Consider the following 23858-nt stretch of genomic DNA (forward strand, 5'->3'; position numbering starts at 1 on the left):
TTGACATGAGGGTGATGGGGGCGTGCTACTCCCCCACTGTGAGGGCGGGCGGCTCAGGAGAACTGGGTCTTGGAGAACCCCAGCTGTGCCCTCCACTCTGCACACACCGATTTGGGTACTTCTTGCCTGACACTCGCCTCTGACCAGTTTTCCATCTCATAAGTTCTTGGAACTAGTCCATTTGATTAATATGTCATAATTTATTTAACATCCTATTTATGTAGTTTAGATAGCTTCATTTTTTACTATTATGAGTAACACTGCGATTAATATTTTCATTCTTTAATCTTCCTCTAAGCTTCTGTTTTGTTGGAATAGCTTTCTATAAGGAAGGAGATGTTAGATAAAGTAGTATGAAGTTTTAAGAACTGATAATGCCTAATACATAGGGGGTGAATAATTTCCATTTGCTTGATTGTCACTTAACCCCAGAACTGAGATCGTCTCCCACTGTCCAGGCTCTCACCCTGGTCCTACACCATCATGCCTGGACCGGTGCAGTGGGCTTCTGCCTCGTCCCTGCCTCTGCCCTGGCCATGCTCCCGTCACTCTCCCCGCAGGAGCTGGGTGACCCTGTAAGACTCGGGGCAGGCCCGTCCCTGCTCTGCTGTACACCCCAGGGCTCCTGCCTCACGGGGGCACCGTCCACGCTGATAGTGGCCCTGGGCCCTGAGGTCTCATCCCCATCGCCTCTAAGCACAAAGCAGCCAGAGGCAGCTTTAGAAATACAACTTTAATATACTTCAGAGACTTACTGTGGCATTTAAGCTCAAGTCCTGAATTCCTGATGCAGCCGCCAAGGCCCAGGGAAGTCTGACTCTGTCCGCCTCTGATCCCCCCATTCAAGGTGGTCCAGGCACACTGGTCTTTCTCCTGCCACCCAAACGTCTGAGCCTTGGCACGTGTTGTTCCCTCTGCCTGGAACATCCTCACCAGGGAGGCCAGAGGGAATGACAGGACAGGGGACGTGGGCCGGTGTGGGACAAACCCTGCAGGTGCTACCAGATGCGGACAGGGTCTGCCTGCTCTGCTCACAGCTTCCTGAACCATGAGGACAGAACCAGAGCCACAGCCCTCCGCAGACGAGGCCTGGCACCTGGACAGGTTGGCGGGTGGCGGTGGGTAGACAGGTCACCTGCTTTCCTTACTGGGCAAGGCTATTGGAGCCACCAGGAACGTCTCTCACAGAAGCTCCGCTGGCCTAGCGAGGGGCGTCTCTGCCCTGGGGTCAGGGACGTCACTGCTCGTGCGTGCACTGGCCGTGACGCGGGCTGGGCAGCTCGCCTCTTGGGCAGAATGAGACTGTGATGCTCTGTTCTACTCACTCTTCGGCAACCAGGTCTGTGAGGGGCCTGGGACAATGCAGAGGTTGTCCGGGTTACCTGTTACCAGTAGGACCCTCATCCAGGGCGGGAGAAGGCAGAGGGCAGGGGCGGGGCAGGGCGAGCCTCCTGGTCCTGCTCAGGCCTCTCCTCTCTCACGTGCCTCACTGCTCACTCCTGGCATCTCAGGGACACGTGGAGGGAGCCGGGGGCTTCGCAGCAGCGGAGGAAAAAGTTCTTACCAGATTCCCAGATGTCCATCAAATTGGAATGAAAGTTGTGATAGTTATCTATGTGAAAACGCTACTCTGAAAATAAAAATAAAAGCAAGAAAGGCCATCTACCCTCTTTCCTGAGAGAAACATTGTGGGAGCTGCCAGTGTCCAGGGGCAGGAGGGCGGAGCAGGGAAGTGGGCGGCTCAGGGTCAGATATCTGACCTCAGTCTCTCCCACCTGCATGGCCCACACCTGCATCTCTGCCCCCAGCCTGTATGGAAGATTCTTCCGAACACATCTGTTTTTATGCTAAAGCATCCCTGAGTTTTCCACTGGTGTCAGCCCCATGTTCCTGGGAGGGAGTGGTGAGGGCTGAGGGCCATGGGGCTGGATGGAGAAAAGGAAGGAAAAAAACTCCCATCACAGGAGATGGCGAGGCTGGCCTATTAGTACATGAATGGAACTAACCCTTAGTTAAGAAATGATTTGTTGAAATAACAGGCTCCCCATCTTCTTCCTGTGATCACTGCATGCTCCCTGACCACCTGTCTTCTCTCCGCACTCCCTCCCCCTCAGGATGCTCTATTATTTTTTCCTTCCTTTTGCTTAACTATAAGACAACACTTTTTGCCACATCATTTTCATCAAAATCTTCCAGGGAGAAGCACAGCAGAGCCGACTGTGTAGCCCTTTTTGCAGGAACTAAAGAAACCATTTTACAAATTGCACAAAATTATTAGAAATTAGAACGGCATTTATGTCAATTACAGCTGGGGATGGAGAGAAAGGTGGTCTGTGTGGAGGTGGGGTTGGGGTGCATTACGCTCTCCTCAGTAATGGGGGGGCAGCGTGGGAAGTGGAGATAGCACTGGACTGGGAGTCCCGGGGGCCTGGAGTCAGACCCCCGTGGGCTCCATCCAGAACCTCTGTATGTGTAGACGGGTGTGCAGATATGCTCAGCACACACATGGACATACACGGAGACACAGATACACACAGGCAGAGACAGACGCAGATACACGTGGACACAGGCACGTATTCCCCCCCGGATACACATACACACATCCCCCACGCACACACTCTCACCCATTCACGTGACACACAGAGGTGTTCGTTTGGCCAAGGTCAGAGGCAGGGGAAGGTGAGCCCCCAAGGCAGAGGGGAGGGGGGGCTGTGAGTGTCATTCCCATCCCCCACGCTCCACCCAACTCCCCTTAGGAGGGAGAGGAAGAAGAGGGTGCAGTGGGTGGCAACCCTCACCCTCTCAGGAGTCAGGAATGGATTCTGCTCCCAGCTCTGATGAGCCCCCTACCCTGAGCCCCCTTCCTCGGGCTCCCGGCCCCACCACTGCCAGGCAGAGACACCTCCTGCTCTGGCTCCTTGCCCAGCCGAGGAAAGAGCTCTACTTGCGTGATGAAAAGCAACACACACAATACAGGTCAACCTGGTGACACTTACAGATCCGAGAGGCTGAGGGTTCTCAGGGCACCGGCGGGCCAGCAGCCAAGGCAGGATGAGACACACCAGTCAGGTCCGTCTCTGCTGGCCCTTGACCTGAGGGTGTGTGGTTTCAAGGGAGGAGGGAGGTGATTCTGGCAATGAGAGGAGAGGAGCAGGGAAACCAGCTGTAGAGAGAAGGATGAACAGGTGCCCAGAGAGAAGCTGAGATGGGGTGGGGTGGGCAGTGGGCCTCTGTCTAGGGTCCCAGCGGGGTCCCAGCGGGGGCTGCAAGCCCTGGTTTCAGGCTCTAGCGAGGCAGGGTCTTCCATGAGACGCTCCCCCCACCCCAAGCCTGGTACTCACACAATTTCCTCTTGCCTAAGCTAGACTGGTTTTTGCAAAGAGCCCTAACTTGGACACCAAGAAGACCTATTTATTTTTAAAACTGCTTTAAAAAAAGCACCATGTCCAGCAATGAATGTCTCCCGTTCACAGAGGCCTCGTCAAACATGAGGAACGAGGCTTTTGCAAACCTGTATGAAAATTAAATCCACAATCTGGGCACACACTTGCTTGACAAGTGATAATTAACTGCTGACAATATAAGTTCAGTTTGGATGCAAATGTGTTTTTCATTAAAAAGTAATCAAAGAAGATCTGTGAATGGCCAATAAGCACAAGAAAAGATGCTCAACGTTGCTAGTCATCAAGGAAATGCAAATTAAAGCCACAACAAGAGGGCATTACACACCTACTAGAGTGGCTAAAGTTAAAAAGACTGAAAATAACAAGTATTGGTGAGGATGTGGAAGAACGGAGCCCTTATGCATTGCTAGTGGGAATACGAAATGTTACAGTGACAATGGAGAACAGGCTGGTGGTTTCTTAAAAACTTGACTGCATCTACCCCACAATCCAGCTGTTCCACTCCATTTACCCAGAACTCTGGGCTTGGCTGTGGGAACTCAGCTTTTCCGCTGGAAAGCTTTGCAGAAGAGATGTTGAGTGTCCACTGCCCTTTGCTGGGATGGGGCTCTGCCAAGAAACGGCACTGGGATTATGCGTCCCTAGATCTTTGACCCACAGACCTGGCGGCAGTCCTGGCTCAGACAATCCATCTCTTGCTGAGGGACCAGCATCCTCCTCTGATCATGCCCAGGCCTGAATGTGCCCAAATCCAGCGGGTGGGGCCTTGGTGCTCAAGAGAGGAGATGACCATCTCATCTCTGCAGCCCCTTCCACACTCTAGGTTCTGCAGGTGTCATACCCTATCTCCCCATTTCACAGAGGAGGAAACTGAGGCTCAGAGACTTGGAGTCACTTATTCAAGCCCGCACAGGTGAAGAGTGGCAAAACGGGGAGAGATGTGAACTCTGACCTGCCTGACTCCCAAGTCTGTGGCCCTCACCCCACCTACCTGCCTTTCCTGTGATCTGCTCAACTCCTCTGTGCCTCAGTTTTCTCATGTGTAAAATGGGAATGACAGTGGTACTGAGCCTCATGAGCTTGTCATGAGGATTAAATAAGTTAACACATAGAACAGTGCTTGGTACATGGAAATCTCTCAATCCACGTGAGTGATAATACTTATTATTAATTAATTCAGATAATTAAAAATATCATGGCGCCATCTTCATTCCTTCCCCCAGTGGGACAAGTTGGCTCTTCCCCCTTAATCATCTCTGTATCCCCCTGGGAATTTCATCCTGATTTCCCTTACCCACTTAAGAGGGAAACCAGAAAGGGACCCTGTGACCTAGAGGTCAGGGCTAACATTGTTTCCTGGCCTGTGAAGGGGCAGACTCCTCTGAGCTGAGAATCCAAGATCCCTGTACCACTGAAAGAGCCAAACTCTCCAGTCACTCAGTTACTGAAGAATCTACGCTAACCATGTGAAAGGGAATTTTAAATGCCCATGTCCGATTGTGTAGAAGGAAACTTGACTTCATTTCAAAGGGGCCACCTCTGTCTATTTCTCTTCTCTCTTAGGAGCAATCTGTCATGATCAAGGACAATTTGAAAATGTAGCAAACTTAAGAAGAGGAGCCTGGTCCCCCTCTTGGACAGTCCTTCTCCAACTCTCCCTCACTCTGGAAGGAGGCAGAAGTTCTAGAATCACGGATACAGACTGGAGACACAGCATTCAATCCACACGACAGACGGCAGGGGTGGTATCCAGGTCATTGTTAGGGAGTCAGCTCCTCCAGGCACTCATGAGGGACTCCACAGTTGTCCGTCCCCCATCCTCCATCCCCAATGCTGACCTCTCATCAATACCTGGGCCGGGTCAGGGTCAGTGTGGGGACACGGAGACACGTTAACCCTCATGCACTTTGATCAGAGCAGAGCCCCGGCCCCACATCAGAGCCCGTTGATACTCCGTGTACAATCACACCGGTTTCCATACGTACTAGAGGCAGTGCACAGGGAGTGGGGGAGTGGCCAAGACGGGTCCAGGGAAGGAGTGACACCTGGGAGAGCATCAGTGATGGGGCCACCGTGAGGACGCGGTGAGTGGCCGCCTGCTCATAAAACCTCGTGGTTCTGAAAGGGACTGAAGTGGCTTCTCAAACCCACACTGCGCAGCAAGATTCATGTGTTCCTCTCGAGCGTTCGCTGAGCACCTACTGTGTGCAGGCCCTGCACTGGGAGCTGAGCACGTGCTGAGGATCAGATGGGTCCCGCCCTCAGTCAGGTGGAGAGAAATGGAGACCCTATTACCCCTTGATGAGGATGCGCCTGAGCTGTGGGGAAACAGTTGGGGGGTGACTAACTCTGACCCTGACCTGGGTCTAGAGTGAGAGCTCCCCGATAACCTGGGGAGTTTGGGCATTTGGAGACCATCTTCACTTCTCAGGGGAGCTGACAGAGATGGCCCAGATGAAGGAGGGACTTGCCTCATGTCCTGGATCCAGGTTTCCCCAAACCTGAGCTCCGTTCCCAGCATCACCTGGCTTCGGGGGCTTATGGGACAATCATGGTGATGACGCAACCCCCTTCCTCATTCCCAGGCCACACAGCAAACTTTCCCACGCTGACAGTAATTATACTAACCAGAGTTTAACTTGCAAGGAGACAATGAAAATACGTTATTTAAATAGTGATTATTAAAATCATGCTGGGGGTTTGCTACATAATAGGTAATTATCTGGAACATAACTGGGAAAACAATGTAGTGAATGCTATTTAGCTCTTCCCACTGAAACCAGAGTTAATCCTGGGGAGCGAGCGGCGAACTCAGTGGCACCAGTGATATTTGCAATTATATTCTTATTACATCTCAATTGAGTGGAGATGCTTCCGCAAGGTTATTGATACTTCCCCTTCATATCCAGCCAGAACACGTCAAACCATTGTTCCATTTACACCTTTGTACAATTATGCATTTGCTTATTGTTTTTTATATGCACTCATTCACCTCTAGTACTAGTTTTATTTTTCATACATTTATTGCTTCTTTCATTCATTTATTCACACACTTATCCTGGGTTCATTTATTCCTTGCTATTCATTCCTCCTTCCATTGACTGTACTTTCATTCACTCTTTCTTCCCTTGTTTACTTATGTACCCAGTTCCTCACTCAGTCAACCAGCGACTTCTTCATTCCTTCACACTTTACTTCATTGGGTCATTCATTCTACCACTCGAGGATGTGCTCTTTCATTCATCACTTCATTCTTTCATTTATTTGTTATTCCCCGGTTCACTCATTTATTCAATGGTTCGTGTAGTTGTCCATCCCTTCATTCATTCATCATTTGACTGTGAACGGTTTGTTCATATGCAATGTGAGGGGTGCATCTGTCTGGTGTGACTGCAGCCATGCCACCTCTCTGGCATTTTCTAGGCATTTCAGTAGAATGGGCCTTGGGGCTTCTCTTTTTTTTAAAGCCGACTTTTTATTATAGGATAATGTAATGTAAAATATACATAGAGCAAAGTACACAAATCGTAAGTGTGTGGCTAGAAGAATTTTCTGAAACTAAATATACTTGTAGGACAAGCATCAGGATAAGCAAGAGAATGTTACCAGTAGCCCAGCCTGTCTCTATCCCACCAAGCCTAGACTGGTACTCAGTACTGTGACGTCACACTGCATATTGCCTGTGCCTGGTCCAGAGCTTCGTACAAGCGGATTTGAACTATTTTGTGCTCTGACGGGCCTTGTTCCCACTTTGTTCAACATTCTGTTTGTGTGGTTTATCCAAGTCTCTGCGTTGAGCTGCACATTGTTCGCTCGTGTTGATATATGATGCATGTACATTGTTTGAATATGCAGCTATTTATTTACCTATCTAACTCCAGGGGAAATTGAGTACTGTCCACTTTGGGGCTACTATGAACAGTGCTGCTGTGGAATTCTTGTGTGTGTCTTTTGGGGAACACATGGATGAATTTCTGCTAGATGGACACCTCGGAGTGGAATTTCTGGATTTCATGGACTATTTCATGAACATATGTATAACAATCTACACATATACTGAGATATACATATATATACACAGAGTATACGTACATATGACTATACGTACGTTCAGCCATAAAAGATACCATCACACAGTGTTCCAAAGTGGTTATTGCCGTTTGTATTCCCACCAGCAGTGTGTGAGGCCCATCCTTCCCCCACAGACATGCCCCTGAATCACTCGCTTTCCCCATGACCTCACCTCACCTCACCTCACCACACCTGGCCCAGGTGCTCAGTTCTCCTTCCCAGTCTTGCCCCTCCTTGGGGCTGCAGTGAAGGTCTTCCTCTTCCCTCATTCTGTTGTTGGTTCCTTCCAGCCCTGGTCCTGGGCACACGTTCTCAAGCCACTCTGGGTGAGTGGCTTGAGGCCAGGTCATCTGGACCTGGCCCAGCCTGGCTGCCTTTCCCACCCTAGGGACTTTGTTGGGGGATGAGGTACCCAGGCATCCTGACCTACCTCCTGGGGTAACTGGCCCATGGCTGAGGCCTTCTGCTGAGCACTGGGGGTCTTTGATAAACCAGGTGTAAGTCCTGCCCTTGTGCAGTTCACAGAGTAGTGTCTGAGATATTGCCTGGGTTTCTCTTGTTGTGACTCAAAGATGGGTAGTCAGATTTGAGAGGAAGAAGTTGACAGAGGAAACTTCACAGGGAGAGAATCATAGAACTTGGCATATGATTTACTGGGGGTGGGGTGGGGGTGGTGATGTCATAGGCTAGAAAGTACCTGAACTTTAAAATGAGTTGGATCTGGGCTCAAATTCCAATGCCTTCACGTCTAGCTGTGCGACTGGAAGGTGATAGCACCAATTTTGGTGATTAGAACACGCGGAGGTACCATCAGTGCATCCAGGAGGAGGTGTCCAGTGGGCTGTGAGGAATCCAGAGACTGACGGCAAGGGCCCTGGAGTTGGAGCTGGAAGATCTGTTGAGTCTCACCTCTGTGACCCTCTCTAGGGACTGCAGTTGGCCAAACCCACTTTTCCTTCTGTTTCCTTCTCTGATTCTCCAGCAGTGTGACCTTGGGAAAGTCCCTTCACCTGTTTGTGTCTCAGGTGCCACAATCATGAAATGGGGATAAAAAGACCGGCCTCCTGGGACTATGCGGAAGATTGAGTGAGACGGTGGGGGTGAAGGGGTTAACAGACCCTGCCGCCTGATCCACCCTGGGTTGGTCATCACGTTCTCACGTTCTCTCGGAGGGTGGTGTTTCCCTCACTTTGGTTCTGTGCATCACCCTTCAGGATTCCACTTCCCTCCTTCTTTCCACTCCCTGCTCACTTACTTCCCTTTGTCTCAGTTTTTCTTTGACTTATTTTAAGTTTAGACTCAAAAAGATTGTGAGAGACCAACTGGCCCAACCCCTTGCTTTACACATTGGGGAAACTGAGGCCCGGAGAAGTAGAGCAACGGGCTCGAGTTCACCCAGCCAGCTGTGGTCCAGCTCCCAGCTCCACTCAGGATCAATGTCTTTGCTCAGTGTGGCTCCTACTCTATGTTCCAGGGAGATGTTCAACCTCGTCTGGGAATTTTCTGACTGATATTCTCAGAAAGAACAAAAGCCAACAAGCACGAACGCTGCCTTTGAAAAGCTGGAAGCTAATTTGTCTTGGGGCCCTATTTTTTTTTTTCGACTCACCCAAAACCACGTTTTCTGATCTGAACTGGCTGTCAGCTTCACTCCAAAGCGAGCACACTTGAGCTATTGCCTATGTGGACATAGCATGCTATTGATGTAATTAAAAATGCCATTAAAAAGTTTATGACAAGTGAAGGGCTTTGATTTGGGGGAACTCAAGTTGCTTTCAAACTTTTACTTTAATTTTTAAGTCAGGGGACAGCAAATTATTTTAAAAGATTACCTTCACCTTAAAAACACCCCAGATGACGTTGCTTGAGCACATGTTGAATGTGTGAAATGTGAGTGTTTTATCACTTATCTAAGCCTTTCCCCGGTGATGGGAAGACCTAGGCCAGGGACTCCCTGCTGCACTGCATCATCAGCAATTTCTCTTTGCAGCCTGAGGGTTTGTTTCTTTAGTTCCCTCCAAGAGACCAGACGGAGCTACTAGACTCGGATGAAGACAGGCAGCGACAAGACTTGATTTCAGATTTATCAGCCCTTTCCATTTACTGATGATAATAGCTACCATCTCCAGAGGGCCTACAATGTGCCATGCACCGTGTTGGGTGCCTGTTTGTTTAGTTATTGTTCGTTATTCATGATCCTTACTGTAAACCTGGAAAATACGTTTATTTAAGCTCCCACCTTTATCACAGCTACATCTGCCTGGATTACAGTGGGAGCTGTTCAACGTTCTCCCTGGTTCCATTTTTGCCTCTATGGTCTTGTCTCCATGGAGCAGAAGAATAGAGTCTTTGAAAGTGCCAGTGCAACCAGGTCCTTTCTGCTTACACCCTCCATGGCTCCCATCTTCTTCGGATTAAAGAGTCCTTCACGGGCACCCAAGTTGCCTGTGACCTCTCTCCCCCCCCTCCCCTAACCCTCCCTGCCCACTCTGCCCCAGTCACGTGGGGGCCAACCCTCCTTGATGACCCTCGAGTATGCCAGGCACACTCCCACCTCCTGTCTCACAATTGTGGTTCCTGTGGCCTGGAGCATTCTCCCCAGGTACCCTCATGGGTGACACCTTTTATGATCCAGTTGACCTTTAGGGATTAAGGTTACTGAGGGCTTAGATGATCTTTAGGATGCCAGTTATTATTAAGGGCAATGCTCCTGAAACTTTTCTCACAAAACCCTCTTAGGGCAGGGGGTAGTGAATGCTCTCTGGGCATCTGAGGGCATTGACAGAAATGAGCCACCATGGAAAGGAACATTTTGAGGACCGTGCACTGATCTTGAAAAAAGTCATGTTAATTATCCCTGTATTCCATTATATATTTGTATTTTCTTGAATTAAAAAAAATCTTCCACTAAATCTTTGAGTAGTATTGACGCTCTAGGAAGGTTGGCTTATATTCCAAAAGGTGCTGTGCCTGGGACTCCACCAACTGGAGAAGCAGAGATCTGGGGGGAGAGAGGTAGGGTGAGGTCTCGGAGTAGGTAGAGTAAGCTGAAGATCCAGTTGGCTTAGAGGGCCTTTGAGAAGTAAAGAGCCATGTGGTTAAGAGCACGTATCTCCTATTTCACACCAACCAGCCAAGTATCTTTATCCCCAATTTCCTCATCTTTAAAATGCCACTGACATTGGGGATTACTTCACAGAGCTCTCGTGAAGGACCAATGGAATAATGAGTGCAGAGCAGCCAACACACAGTGACGTCATTGCTATTGTTAGCTATCATCATAGCAGGGCTGATGTTTAGGGTCTTCAGCCCAGGGACATGACTGAAATATTTTGGGTGGATTTCTGCAGCACTTGCAGAGTGAAGTAGACAGGGATGTTGTCTGGGGCCAGGAGCTGATCTTGGTTCCGGTTCCAGCTCTGCCACTAACTCACGGAGGGACCCTCGGTAGGACTTTTTCTCTCCCTGGACCTCAGTTTTCTCATCTATAAAATACGGAAGTTTGGATGGAACAATTGCCAAAACACTTCCAGTTAGAACATTCTCTGAATCTGGGAGTTGCTTTCTTGACCTGTTGAAAAACATTTCAACGTCTCATGAGGTGTCTGCTGAAGAAGCTTCTAAAAGATCTAACTAGTTTGGTGTTGACGAATATGGCCACATTTATTAGCCACTCATCAAGGATCTTCTGTATAGGAGAACAGAAGGGATAAGATACTTGGAGTACAAAAATTTGGTGGGCAATCAGCAGACTCACAAGCCTGTTGGGTGGTTTTCCCCACATGGGGACAGAATTAGGGCTGTGGACCTCAGAGATAGCACCTGCATTGTACCTCAAACCAGGCATCCTAGAAGCAGAGGATTGTGGCTCATGGAGGGAATTTATTTTGCCCAAGGGGATATAAAGCTGATCCAGGTCACTGGCCTTTTAGTCCAGTGACCATTTTATCAATTTACGTCACTACTCCAACACTCTTGGCATTTCTTCACCTGTAAAATGAAGAGAGAGATTGTCAAACTCTCTCTCCGAGATTCCTTCTCACTATATTAATTTACTGTTCCTTGAGTCATGAAAGACATACGGAAGCTGGGGTTAGAACCTAGGCCAGCATGGCCACTATCCAAGGTTCTAAAGGAGAGTGAGGGCCTGTCCCTACAACCAGGCCCCCACAGCCAAGGGGAGGAGGGCACAATTGGCTTCAGAACCTCATTCCATCCACCCTAGAATCATTATTTCTACTATCTCATGGCTCCCCCATGTGCCAGGCTCTTGGTGCCCTCCCCAACTAAGCCTTGGAAACCGTATATGACAGGGGCCTTTGGAGAGAAAACAGCAGTGGTGAATGGTATGTTAGCTTTGTTTTCTCACTGATGAGGCACTGAAACTCTGTCCTAGGTTTGGGTGGTCCAGAAAAAAGAACGCCAAAGCTAAGCTCTCTCCATCAGCCATGATACCATATGATGGGGGAGGGGCACTCTTAGATATACTAAAGGGCACATGCACAAGCTGTGGGCAGGTTATTATCTAAGACCTTAGATGGGCTGGCTGTCAAGACCCTGTAGGAGCAGCTACAGCCAACAGAGTGGGAGACCAGGGATGTGGAAAAGATGGGCCAGGAAGGCAGGAGATCCCATGGTCAGACTCACAACTTGGATCAGTTGGGCTGGAGAACTGCAGGAGGGAAGGTAGATTTGAGGAGGCCGGAAGGTAAAATCCTGGGAAGGGCCTGATGAAATCATCTCCTTCCAATTTAATTTTGCATTCACCGAGCACTCCCTGTGTTACACGTGTGGTTTCATTTAATTCGTTTTAGTGACACAATAAAGAATGCAGCATTATTGCCACTTTACAACTAAGTAAACGTAGCCTCAGAGTGGTGGAGGGACTTGCCCAAGCTCTCTCAGGCTGGGGAGGGGACAGAAGTGAGTTTGGAATAAACTCCGTCTGCCTGTAAAACCCTCATTCATTCCATAGCAAACACTCCCACCCTGACTCTGAACGCAATGGAAACAGGGCTGGACTTGTCCGGAGTGAGTGGGGAGGGTGGGTACAGCAAGTGTGCTGAGTCCCTTCCTGCCACCTGACTTTTGTGCAAACACAGCACATTGAACTGGTATGACTTGGAAGCCCGTTTCTGGGAGAAGCTGGCATCTTATGGCTGGCAGTGTCTCTAGGTGCCCTTGGGAAAAGGGATGTGGGAATATCCACTGGTCGATTAATCAAAGGAGGTTGGCCTTTGGGTCATACTTGGCCCTTAGGCCAGGAGTCATAAACACTGACTCACCCACCAGATGTATCTGGGACATTGAGTACTTTCTCTCTCTTGGTATCATGTGATTCCTTGAATACATAAGAGCCGTTTGTTGATCATCTACTGAACTCATTCAGCAAATGTCTATTGAGGTTCTGGGCACAGTGAACCCCACAAAGTGGGTGATGACGGAGACGGGCCAGCCGGAATCCCGCTGTGCGCACTGTGCTGGTGGCCTCTGTAGCCACGTGGGGGCTCCCCTTTCACACTCTACCCCTCCTGCTGCTCAATTTCAGATGCTACGTCCCCCTCCCCCCGCATCATTTGCTGGTCCTTGGTCTTAGAGCTGGGGCTGGGGATGGGAGGAGGGAAACAGCAGGCACATGGAAGACAAATCACAGAGCCAAAGTGGGGATCTTCCTCCTGTTTCTTACTCTAAGAAATGACAAGTTTAATGCAAATTAACTCAAGCTCAGTTCATACCTGAAGAAGAAAAAGGAGCTGGTTAGACTCAAATTCTTGGTCAGCTTTTCAAGCCTGGTATTAATCTATTCATCAGCTTCGTTCACCAGGAGAAAACATGCTTCTTCAGGAGTTTTCTAACTGAAAATAATGCCTCATTAAGTTAAACATATTAACCTGAGAACGGTATTGATGTCAGAGAGACTAATGAATGTCATTATAGGGAATGCACAGTAGTCCTCGAGGGACCCAACCAGCCATTAGAAACTCTCTGCAAATGCACTCAGCTATTGTCCCAAGGATGTGGAATCTCGAGGGAGGGAGGGAGGGAGATGGGAAAGGAGCTGGTGTGGAGCTGCGGTCATCCCAGGGAGCGGTGCCCTGATGAATCCCGGCATCTTTGAATGCTGTGAGGGGCACATGGCCAAAGGAGGCACCAAGTGTAAAGTGACTCATTGTTGGGTCCAAAGGGAGGGACACTGGGTTTAGCTTCTAGAACAGGAGGGAAGGCAGAAGGCTCAGAGTTCAGACATCAGAACACTGGATCCTGGTCCCAGGTCTCCTCATCACAGTGGACGAAATTTCATTCCAGCCCATCTTTTCTGAGCCAAGCGCTGTGCTGGGCATATTCACATGCATTGTATTCATGCAACCCTCACAGGATCCTAGGGAAACTGAGGCTCAGAGGAGTTAAGGGGCTTTCCCAAGGTCACCAGTGAGTGGGTGGGAGATCTGAGACCGAGATCCAGCCTGGCTGACCCTGGTGGAGGCTTCCTCTTCCAACCCACCCGGCCTCTCCCTCCTGATGGTCTGTCTTCAAAGCCCTTCAGACTCCTTCTCCAGGACCCTGTAATTCCTTCATTACAGCTGTGCGGGACTCCTCTGGTCTGGAGCTGGTGTACCCCCTCGCAGAGGCAGTCCCGCTGTTCATGGAGGGGTGTGAGTTCCGATCACTATGGGCACCTGCTCTCTCACAAGGTAAGCTCTGACAGTTCTGGCTGAGTGTTGTGGCTGCAACTTAATTGCACATTGGGCTACTTTATATGCTGAATGGAACAAATTCTGGGTGAAATGCTATGCTTAAATCCACTGTAATTATTTCTGCAATTATTTATTTAATTTTCATATCTCCTGTAAGTCCTTTGGTGGCAGGTTCTATCACTATCTTCGTCATTTTCTATTCTTTGGTGCCTGGCGCATACAGTAGGCACATTTTAAGTATCTGCTGGGTGGTTGAATAAAGGATGCACTGAAAGGGGGATGTGAGTTCTAGCAGCTCAGTTTCTTTAGGCAGGGTGAAATACCTGTGGAATCTTAGGAACAAAGATAATGGTGAAGAGGCGACTGAGAAGAACCAAGGCACTAGAGGAAACACTGCAAAGCTATTGAGTCCCGCAGCTCTGCAGTGAGAGAGATGTGGTGTATCAGTTAGCTAATACTGCATAACAAACCACCCGGAAACTTACTGGCTTAAGATATAAGCATTTATTTAGCTCAGGAGTGTGTACATAAACTGGGTGCTTCTGCTGATGGAGTGGGTCTGCTTGATCTTGGTTGGGTTCACTCATGCACCTGCAGTCAGCTGTGGACTGGCTCAGGGCGGGGGCAGTCCCTGGTTTAGCATGGCCTCAGCTGGGATGGCTCATTTCTCTTTCATGTGGCCTCATCTGACAGTGGGCCTGTTCCTATCTTCGTGGTGAAGATAAAGGTACAAAAGAGGGAGTGAAAGCGCACAAAGTTGTTTTGAGACATGGGTTGGCGGATTGACCACATATTCTTATTTTCCATATTCTTGATGCTCTGTGTTAGAGGCTAGTTCTCTCCAGGAAGGGCTAGTTAGTTCCTAGAGATAGCAAGTGACTCTCCTGTGAGAACGCCTTTGATGTACAAACCTACCAATCCAGAGCCTCCAGCCCTGACCACCCCTATCTAACTCTCACATACCAAGTCAATATTCTTGCTGCTCTAAATCACCCCAAGCTAGGTGCTGGCAACCAGGGACCACCCCTATAGCCCAGAGCTGCCCAAATTACTCAGATTATCTAATCCTAAGCTTACTCAGCATTCCTACCTTGCCTTGCTTATTTCTTCCCACAAAAGCCCTGAAAAAAGCTCTGGGCCATGCCTTCCCTTCTTCCCCTTCCGCTTCCTGACCCACCTTTGTGCTTCCCCATGTGGCTCTGCGTGTTGTGCTGTGCCTCATTTTTCTAGGGATCTATGCGTTTAAACTTCCTCCTTTATAACATGTCTTCACGTCTTACCATACCTGGTTAAAAAAAACCCTGAGTATATTTTTAAAACTTGAAGTATAGTTGATTTACAATATTGTGTTAGTTTCAGGTGCACAGCAAAGAGATTCAGTTATATATATATATATATATATATATATTTTTAGATTATTTTTCATTATAAGTTATTATAATATATTGAATGTAGTTCCCTGTGCTATACAGTCGATCCTTGTTGCTTATCTATTTTATGTATAGTAGTTTGTGTTTGTTAATCCCACACTCCTAATTTATCCCTTCCCCCTCCCTTTCCCCTTTGGTAACCATAAGTTTGCTTTCTATGCCTGTGAGTCTGTTTCTGTTTTGTATAGAGATTCATTTGTATTATTTTACTAGCCAACAGGCACATGAAAAGATGCTCAACACTGGGTACATTTTGACACAACTGGTACAGCAAAGCGGGGTGGTTTGACACTAGGTGGAGATGCTATGTCTTCAGACTGCCCTCTGCTTACTAACCGGACCCCACAGACAGCGGCCACTGCCCTGAGAGGCACAGCCAGGTGTCGGGGCGCGTGCTGCTTGATGGTGACAGCATTGTGCTGTTTCTGTCAGGTGGCGCCATGATTTCCCAACCGCAGATTGTGGAGCTCGAAAAGCTGAGTCCTCCCGGAGCTGTTGGTGGTCTAGAGTTTCAGGTGTTCAGGACAGAGCATCCGGGGGTGTGGAGGTGATTAGCTACTTCCGTTTCCCCAAGAGACCCCTCTGCAGGGGACAAGGAGTGACCACACTTCTGGTGCTGTGGGACAAGTCTGACCAGCTGATTGGGCAGGACCTACAAGCCTTGGGGCCATCTGAGTCATTTCGATGAACGTGCCTAGTACCTGGGACGTTATATACTCAAGGTGACGGTCACCACCTCCCCTTTCCCCTGGGAGCTTCGCGGAGTCACATTTGCGCCTGTTCTGTAGAGCAGTCGGGAAGTGCGCCACCTGAACCTTTGCCACGTGTCGAGGGTCCCATTTGCGAGGTCAGTGCGAGTTTCTCCTCCTCCTCCGGGGAGCGTGATGCCCTGCAATCCTTGTGGTTCAGGCTGCAAGCTTCTCTGCTGTCATCTGCTTCCTGCTGTTGCGATTTGTTTCCCCACCCAGTGGGATATAAAAGGGCCCCTCCCTGGACACCAGAGGCTCAATGTTTAATAAAAGAGGGGAAAGGAGGGCTTCCCTGGAGGCGCAGTGGTTGAGAGTCCGCCTGCCGGTGCAGGGGACACGGGTTCATGCCCCGGTCCGGGAGAATCCCACATGCCGCGGAGCTCCTGGGCCCGTGAGCCATGGCCGCTGAGCCTGTGCGTCCGGAGCCTGTGCTCCGCAATGGGAGAGGCCACGACAGTGAGAGGCCCGCGTACCGCAAAACAAACAAACAAAAAACAAAAAAAAGAGGGGAAAGGAAAGGAACATCCCAGTCCTGGTTCCCTTCAGACCCCTCACTCCCCGAGGATATGGTTCAATTAACAAAAAAAAGTAAAACGTCTAATCAATGTGCAAGGGCTCTCTGAAGTACTGCGTGTCAGTACCAGGGAATTCCACACTCAAAAGAAAAAAACTTGAAAAAGAAAGCTGATAGCACTGGTGCTCTCTCAGATGTAAACCCCAGCCCCCCTGAGCTTGAGTGGGATGCCCTAAAAAGGGAGGCCACCGCTCACAGCAGAGGCCACTGGGGACCACTCAGAGTCCAGCTAGTAAGCACCCTAAGGGAAAAGGAAAAAAAGAAAACTATGGTCAAAGACAGACATGAAAAAAAAAAAGGAAAAAAAGTTACTCACCTAGAGATACAAGCCAGAGCCCATACCCCACTCTTCTTCTTTATCAAACTCTCACATACCATGCCAATATTTCCCCTGCCCTAAATGACCCCAGAGCCAGTTACCAGGCACCTCGGGGTGACTCCAATAGTCCATAGCCTGCAAAGATTATTCCAACTGTCCAATCCGAAGGTTACTCAGCATACCTACCTTGCCCCACCCATTCCTTCTCACAAAAACCCTAATAAAGACTCTGGGCCATGTTCTCCCTTACTCTCCTTCTGCCTCCTAACCCACCCTAGTGCTTCCCCAGATGGCCCTCTGCAGTGTGCTCTGCTCTTCTAGGGATCTGTGAGGATAAACTTCTTCCTTAATGACAATCATTTCTGTGTCTGCGTGTCTTACCATACCTGATTTTAAAAAAAACAACAGCCCTTTACAATGTTGTGTTAGTTTCTGCTGTACAATGAAGTGAATCAGCTATATGTATACATATGTCCCCTCCCTCTTGGACCTCCCTCCTCCCACCCCCCATCCCACCCATCTGTGTCATCACAGAGCAGCGAGTTGTACTCCCTGTGCTATACAACAGGTTCCAACTAGCTATCTATTTTACCCATGGTAGTGTATTTATGTCAAACCTAATTTCCTAATTCATCCCACCCTCCCCTTCCCCCTCTGTGTCCACACATCTATCCTCTAATTGTACTCAAAAAAGGATAACCAACAAGGACCTACTGTGTAGCACAGGGAACTCTGCTCAATATTATGTAACAACTTAAAATGGGAAAAGGATTTGAAAAAGAATAGGTACGTGTATATGTATAATGGAATCACTTTGCTGTACACCTGAAACTAACACACATATAGTTAACCCACTATATTCCAGTATAAAATAAAAAGTTTAAAAAAACACAAAAAGACAACAACCCTGGGCATATTCTAGAACAGCTGGGAACTGGCATGTCACTTCTACCACATTCTATGGGCCAAAGCAAGTCACAGGGCCATCCCAGATTCAAGAGCTGGGGAAAAAGACCTCATCTCTTGATGGGAAGAGAAGCAAAGTCATATTTCAAAGGTCAGGAGACAGATGCAGACAGAGAAGAAGTATGGTGGCCACTTTCCAATCAGTTTTTACACATGTTTTAACATTTCATTATTTGCCATTTATATTCCTTATGAAAATTCTCAGCAAACCAGGAATAAAAAGGAACTTTTGCAAACTGTCATAGAGAACCTGTGAAAGCCAACAGCTAACATACTTAACGGTGAAAGAGTGAATATTCTACCCCTAAGATCAGGAACAAGAGAAGGATGTCCTTTTTCAAAATCTGCTCTGTTCAACACTGTACTTAAGGGTCTAGCCAGTACAATGAGGTGTGAAAAAGAAATGAAATGCATCCACACAGGAAGGGAATAAGTAAAACTTTAGTTGCAGACAACGTGATCAGCTACATAGAAAACCCAAAGGAATCTAAGTTATTAGAACTAATAAATGAGCTTAGCAAGGTTGCAGGATGCAAGATCAATATAGAAAAATCAACTGTATATTTACTAGTAATGAACAATTAGAGATTGAAATAAAAAATACCATTTACAACAGCATCAAAAATTTTTAAATGCTCAGGGATAACTGTGAAAAAAGATGTATGAGACCTATACACTCTGGACTAAAAAAAAGCATTGGTGTGAGAAATTAAACAGGATCCAAATATATGAAGAGACATATACCGTTCAAGGTGAGGGGACCTAATATTGATGCGTCAGTTCTCTCGGTCAACTCAATCCAATTGAAAGCCCAACAGGCATTTGTTTTTTTTAGAAATGTACAAGCTGTTTTTAAAATTCATAGGGAAATGCAAAAGACCTAGAATAGTCAAAACACTGTGAAAAAGGATATATTTGGAGGATTAACGCTTCTTAACTTCAAAACTTATAAGGCTCAAGGAATCAAAACAGTGTCATATTGACATATTTGTCAGAAAGATCAATAGAGCAAGATAGAGGGTCCAGAAAGAGACCCATAGATATATGCACAACTGAATTTTGCCAAAGGTGAAAAGGAAATTCAGTAGAGAAATTGTTTTTTCATCAAATGGTCCTGGCACTATTGGATGTCCCTACGCAAAAAAGTGAGCTTCAGTTCATACCTTACATCACACAAAAACTTAATTTAAAATTGATTACAGATCTAAATATAAATCCTAAAATGATATAACTTCTAGAAGAAAACAGAGGAAAAAATCTTTGTGACCTTGGGTTAGGCAAGCTTTCTTAGATGACACCAAGAGCATGATCTGTAAAAGAAAACACTGATAAATTGAAGTTAATGAAAGTTAAAAAAAACATTTACTCTTTGAAAGATAGAGAATTAAAATACAAGCCATGGACTGGGAGAAAATATTTGCAAAGCATATATCTGATAAAAGATTTATATCCAGAGTGTGTAAAGAACCCTCAAAACAAACAACCAGTAAACAGTAGACAAAGGAGTTGAGCACGTAATCAAAGAAGATCTGTGAATGGCAAATAAATAACACATGAAAAGATGCCAAACATCACTAGTGATTAGGAAAGCACGAATTAGAACCACAGTGAAATGCCTCTATAGACCTGGGGTATCACAATGGCTAAAATTTAAAAGATGGACCATATCAAGTTTTGCCCAGGGTATGGAAGAACTGGAATGCTCGTACATTGCTGGTGGGAATATAAAATCATACAGCCAATTTGGAGAACAGTTCGATAGTTTCTTACAAAGTTAAACACCTACCATATGATCTAGCTCTTCCACTCCCAGTTATTCACCAAAGGGGAACGTGAAAGTCATAGCAACTTTAAATATAATAGCCTCAAACTAGAAACAACCCAAATGTCCATTGACAGGTCAATGGATGGACAAATTCAGCATATTTATATAATGTGATACTACTTAGCAATAAAATAACTATCGATACATGCAACATGAGTGGATCTCAAAATAATTACACTGATGCCAGCTATAAAGGATCACATTGCTATATGATTCTATTTACATAAAATTCTAGAAAATGCCAACTCATTGATAGTGACAGAAAGCGGATCCATGGCTGTCCAGGGATGGGGGCGGGGGAGAGCAGAGACGGACAGGAGAGAGGGATTATAAGGGAGCACATGGAGATTTTGGGGGGTGATGGGTACTTTGATTATCTTGATTGCAGTGATGGTTTCAAGGATGTATATAAAAAAACTTACTGGGCTTCCCTGGTGGCGCAGTGGTTGAGAGTCCGCCTGCCAATGCAGGGGACACGGGTTCGCGCCCTGGTCCGGGAAGATCCCACATGCAGTGGAGCGGCTGGGCCCGTGAGCCATGGCCACTGAGCCTGCGCGTCCCGAGCCTGTGCTCCGCAACGGGAGAGGCCACAACAGTGAGAGGCACGCGTACCGGAAAAAAAAAAAAAAAAAAAACCTTACCAAATTGTATGTTTTAAATGCATGCAGTTTATGTCAATTATATTATACTTCACTAAAGTATTACGAGACTAAACTGAAGTAACACATGTAGAACACTAAAAGGGTCAGGCACAGTTTCCCAGTGGCTGGAAGCTGATGTCATTAAATTTTTTTTTTGGTTTATGTTTTATTTTTTTAAACATCTTTATTGTGTCATGGGCTTGGGGGTGGGGAGGATAAGGTGGATGTGGTGCAGACTTAGAAAGAGGGGTTTGGCCACCAGGACAGGAGATACCGCGAATGGAGGCTTTTCTGTGAGCCCACGACACCCCCGTCCCAGGGAGAAGGGGGCCTCAGTCTGTGCTTTCCTCTGAGGATTGTTGTGGGGAGGGCGGTGGGGGGTAGGCAAGGTAGCCCTAGAGGAGGAGTTAGGTACATGGGGATCCCCCAACTCCCTGCTGTGTGACCTTGGGCAAGTTGCCTTCCCTCTCTGGGCCTCAGTTTCCTCATCTGTAGATGGGGGACAGTGATTTAAACAGCTCTTCCCTCACAGGGGGGTTGAGGACATGAGCCCTAAAAGCCATACAAATGGACACCCAGGAGTAGAGGGGCAGTGAGGGCAGTGGTCAGGGGCCAGGGGTGGAGTCGCCACAGGTCTGGGATTTAGATCCAAGCTGTGACCTTGGGAAGTTCCGTCCCTTAACTTCTCAGTGTCAGTTTCTTCAGCTGTAAAACAGGTTAACACAGTCCCTCCCTTGGAGAGTGGTGGTAGGAATTAATGAGGTGGTGCACACACAGCCTGGCGCACAGTAAGCCCCCAACCGACCGTGGGCGGTGTCACTGGTGTTCTAAAGGGACGTGAATCGGAGGCACATTCAGGCTCCTGGTCTCCGTCGACCCTGACTCTGACTTCTTATGTCTACAGAGCCTGGTCTCACTCTGCTTTGCTCTCTCTGCTTAGGGCACCCATACAATTTTTTCCTCCATTTCTTGGGAATGGCCCAGGGAAGGGAGGATGTGTTGTTGGTGTCTGGCGTTTGCACTACATTTCCCCAAAGAAACCTTGTTATCATGGTTAGTAGTGGTAGAAGCCATTAGGACTTTTGGTCCAACCCCAGTCTATAACAGAGTTTTAGGGAAAATTATATTTTGAACTTCAAAAACACTTTAGAAACATAACATTCCTAAATTCTTGGAGAAGAATGAATATCTGTCTTGCACCCCTGCATGGCAGGCATGGTCTAAGTTCTTTGCATATGTTAATTTACTTAATTTTCACAATGATGCAATGAGATTGGTGGTATTCGTCTTATTTATTTATTTTTTTCTGGCAGATAATTTATTTTGAAAATTAACCTTTTTGTGGGGGGAGGTAATTGAGGAGCCCTGTGAAGTTATAAGAAATAATACAGAGGTCTTTCCCTGTTCCTCCCCACTAAGCATAACTGTCGTTGCTGGAAATGACAAGAGGACCAAAGGAGCACTCTGTAAAGTGGACAGAGGAAGGCAGATGGGTTAAGGGCCCCAGGACTGGAGGAACAACACGGCGGCAGGATGTCTTAGATCCCACCCACCCACAGAAGAAGGAGACCCAGGCCTAGTTTCTCTATTAGCCCCAACCTGGCCACAGAAGGCAACCCAGGTAAGCTCCTTCCTCACTGGATCTAACGGGAGCCCTGCCCACACAATCAGGTGACACTGGCCAGATGGATCCTACCACAGCCCCCAGCTGGGCAAGCATTCATCATCCTGTGGGGGAATTGATATTTAGCTGAATTTTAAAAAAAGAAAGGAATGAGAGAGAACTTGTGTACCCTTTGTCCAGTTTCCCCCAATGGTAACATCCTCTAAAACTGCAGGACTATATCACAATCAGGAGATTGACATTGATACAACCCACCCACCTTACTCAGATTTCCCCAGTTTTCACTTGTACTCATTCATGAGTATGTGTGTTTATGTGGTACGGCCGGGGGTGGGGCCTCCTCTGCCCATTCTGACCCACTGTGGCCACACCAAAATGGTGGCCCCTACCTGCCCTGAGCTACCCCTCTTCCAGCCGGCTGCCACAGTTTAATGACTCTGTCTCCATGTTCCAAACTGAGATTCCCGAGAGGGGAGATCTGCTAACCTGGCCAGTGTGGACCAGGCGTCCACCTCAATACTGTTCATCAGCTGAGGGTCGCTGGTGGTATGGGAGTGGGAGAGGAACTTTGGGGCTGTGGGCTGAGCAGGGAGGAGTGGGTCAGGAGAAAATAATCAGTATTTCTAAAATGATGGGAGTTATGGTCCTTATTTTTCAGATAAGGAAATTGGAGCTCAGAGAGGTACAGTGAGTTGCTAAAGATAGCACAGCTAGCAAGCTGGGTAATCGCGATTTATACCTGAGGTTCAGCTGCAATCCAGACCGCAACCCTCAACACCTCTTGCTTTTCCGTCTCTTCCTCCCATCTGCTCCTCTCACCTGCCGCTTCCTGCTGGGCCAAGCAGAGCAGGAAACAGGGAAAAATGACTCCCCTGAGGTGAGAGATAATGGGGGCAGCTCCTGGGGCCGGTGAGGGTGAAAGTCCTGTCGCTCGCTGCCCCCTCAGCACCTGGGGCATCTGCAGACTCCCCCAGAGCCCTGCACCTGACACCAAGGTTGCCCCTGCTCTCCTTCCAGAGCGGGCCTGAGGAAGTCAGTGCACCTGACTGTCATGCTCAATTATTCACGCCAGTAAGAGTTTAATTAAAATTTCACGACAGTCATCATGTTTCACCCAAACAGCTGATGATGGCCTTGGATTTTTGCCTGAGTCCAGCGGTCCCACAGCAGAGATCTTCATCCGAAGCCTTTCAACCCTCACAAATCAGTTCTGACAACAAGCCCTCTTGTGATTGTCGCAAAGTCCAAAGTGGGGCAGATGCAGCACCCTGGTGACTGTGGTTGAAGAAGGCCCTCGCCGGAGCAGGGCTGTGGGGTCTGCTGGCCACTTGGTCCTGGCCTCTGGTTCCAGGAGACAGTCTCTGACATTTACCCAGCGAGATCCATGGGATGATTCCAGGTAAACAGTGGCCAAGGATTTAAGAAGGGAGACTGCAGAGCGGGTTGTACCTGGAGGTTACAGAAAACCACATCCCTGCAGGGGCAGTGGGAGGGAGGGAATGTGTGTGCAACCCCTTCAGGGTGTCTTAGGGTTAGGCAGGTGACCTTGGGGCAGGTCCT

The 23858-nt window shown here is 47.9% G+C and overlaps 1 protein-coding gene and 1 long non-coding RNA gene across 2 annotated transcripts in view; one reads left to right on the top strand and one right to left on the bottom strand.

Moving 5' to 3' along the window:
* LOC137208739 (receptor-type tyrosine-protein phosphatase U-like) overlaps window positions 1-23858 on the bottom strand; it is a 274206-nt gene that overhangs the window by 71716 nt on the left and 178632 nt on the right. The window lies entirely within an intron of this gene.
* LOC137210194 (uncharacterized) lies at window positions 13701-23691 on the top strand. The gene is made up of 3 exons (XR_010936329.1): window positions 13701-14167; window positions 22094-22295; window positions 22957-23691. It is a non-coding gene; the product is annotated as an uncharacterized lncRNA (long non-coding RNA).

This window comes from Pseudorca crassidens, chromosome 2, assembly GCF_039906515.1.
Source record: "Pseudorca crassidens isolate mPseCra1 chromosome 2, mPseCra1.hap1, whole genome shotgun sequence".
Taxonomy (NCBI): Eukaryota; Metazoa; Chordata; class Mammalia; order Artiodactyla; family Delphinidae; genus Pseudorca; species Pseudorca crassidens.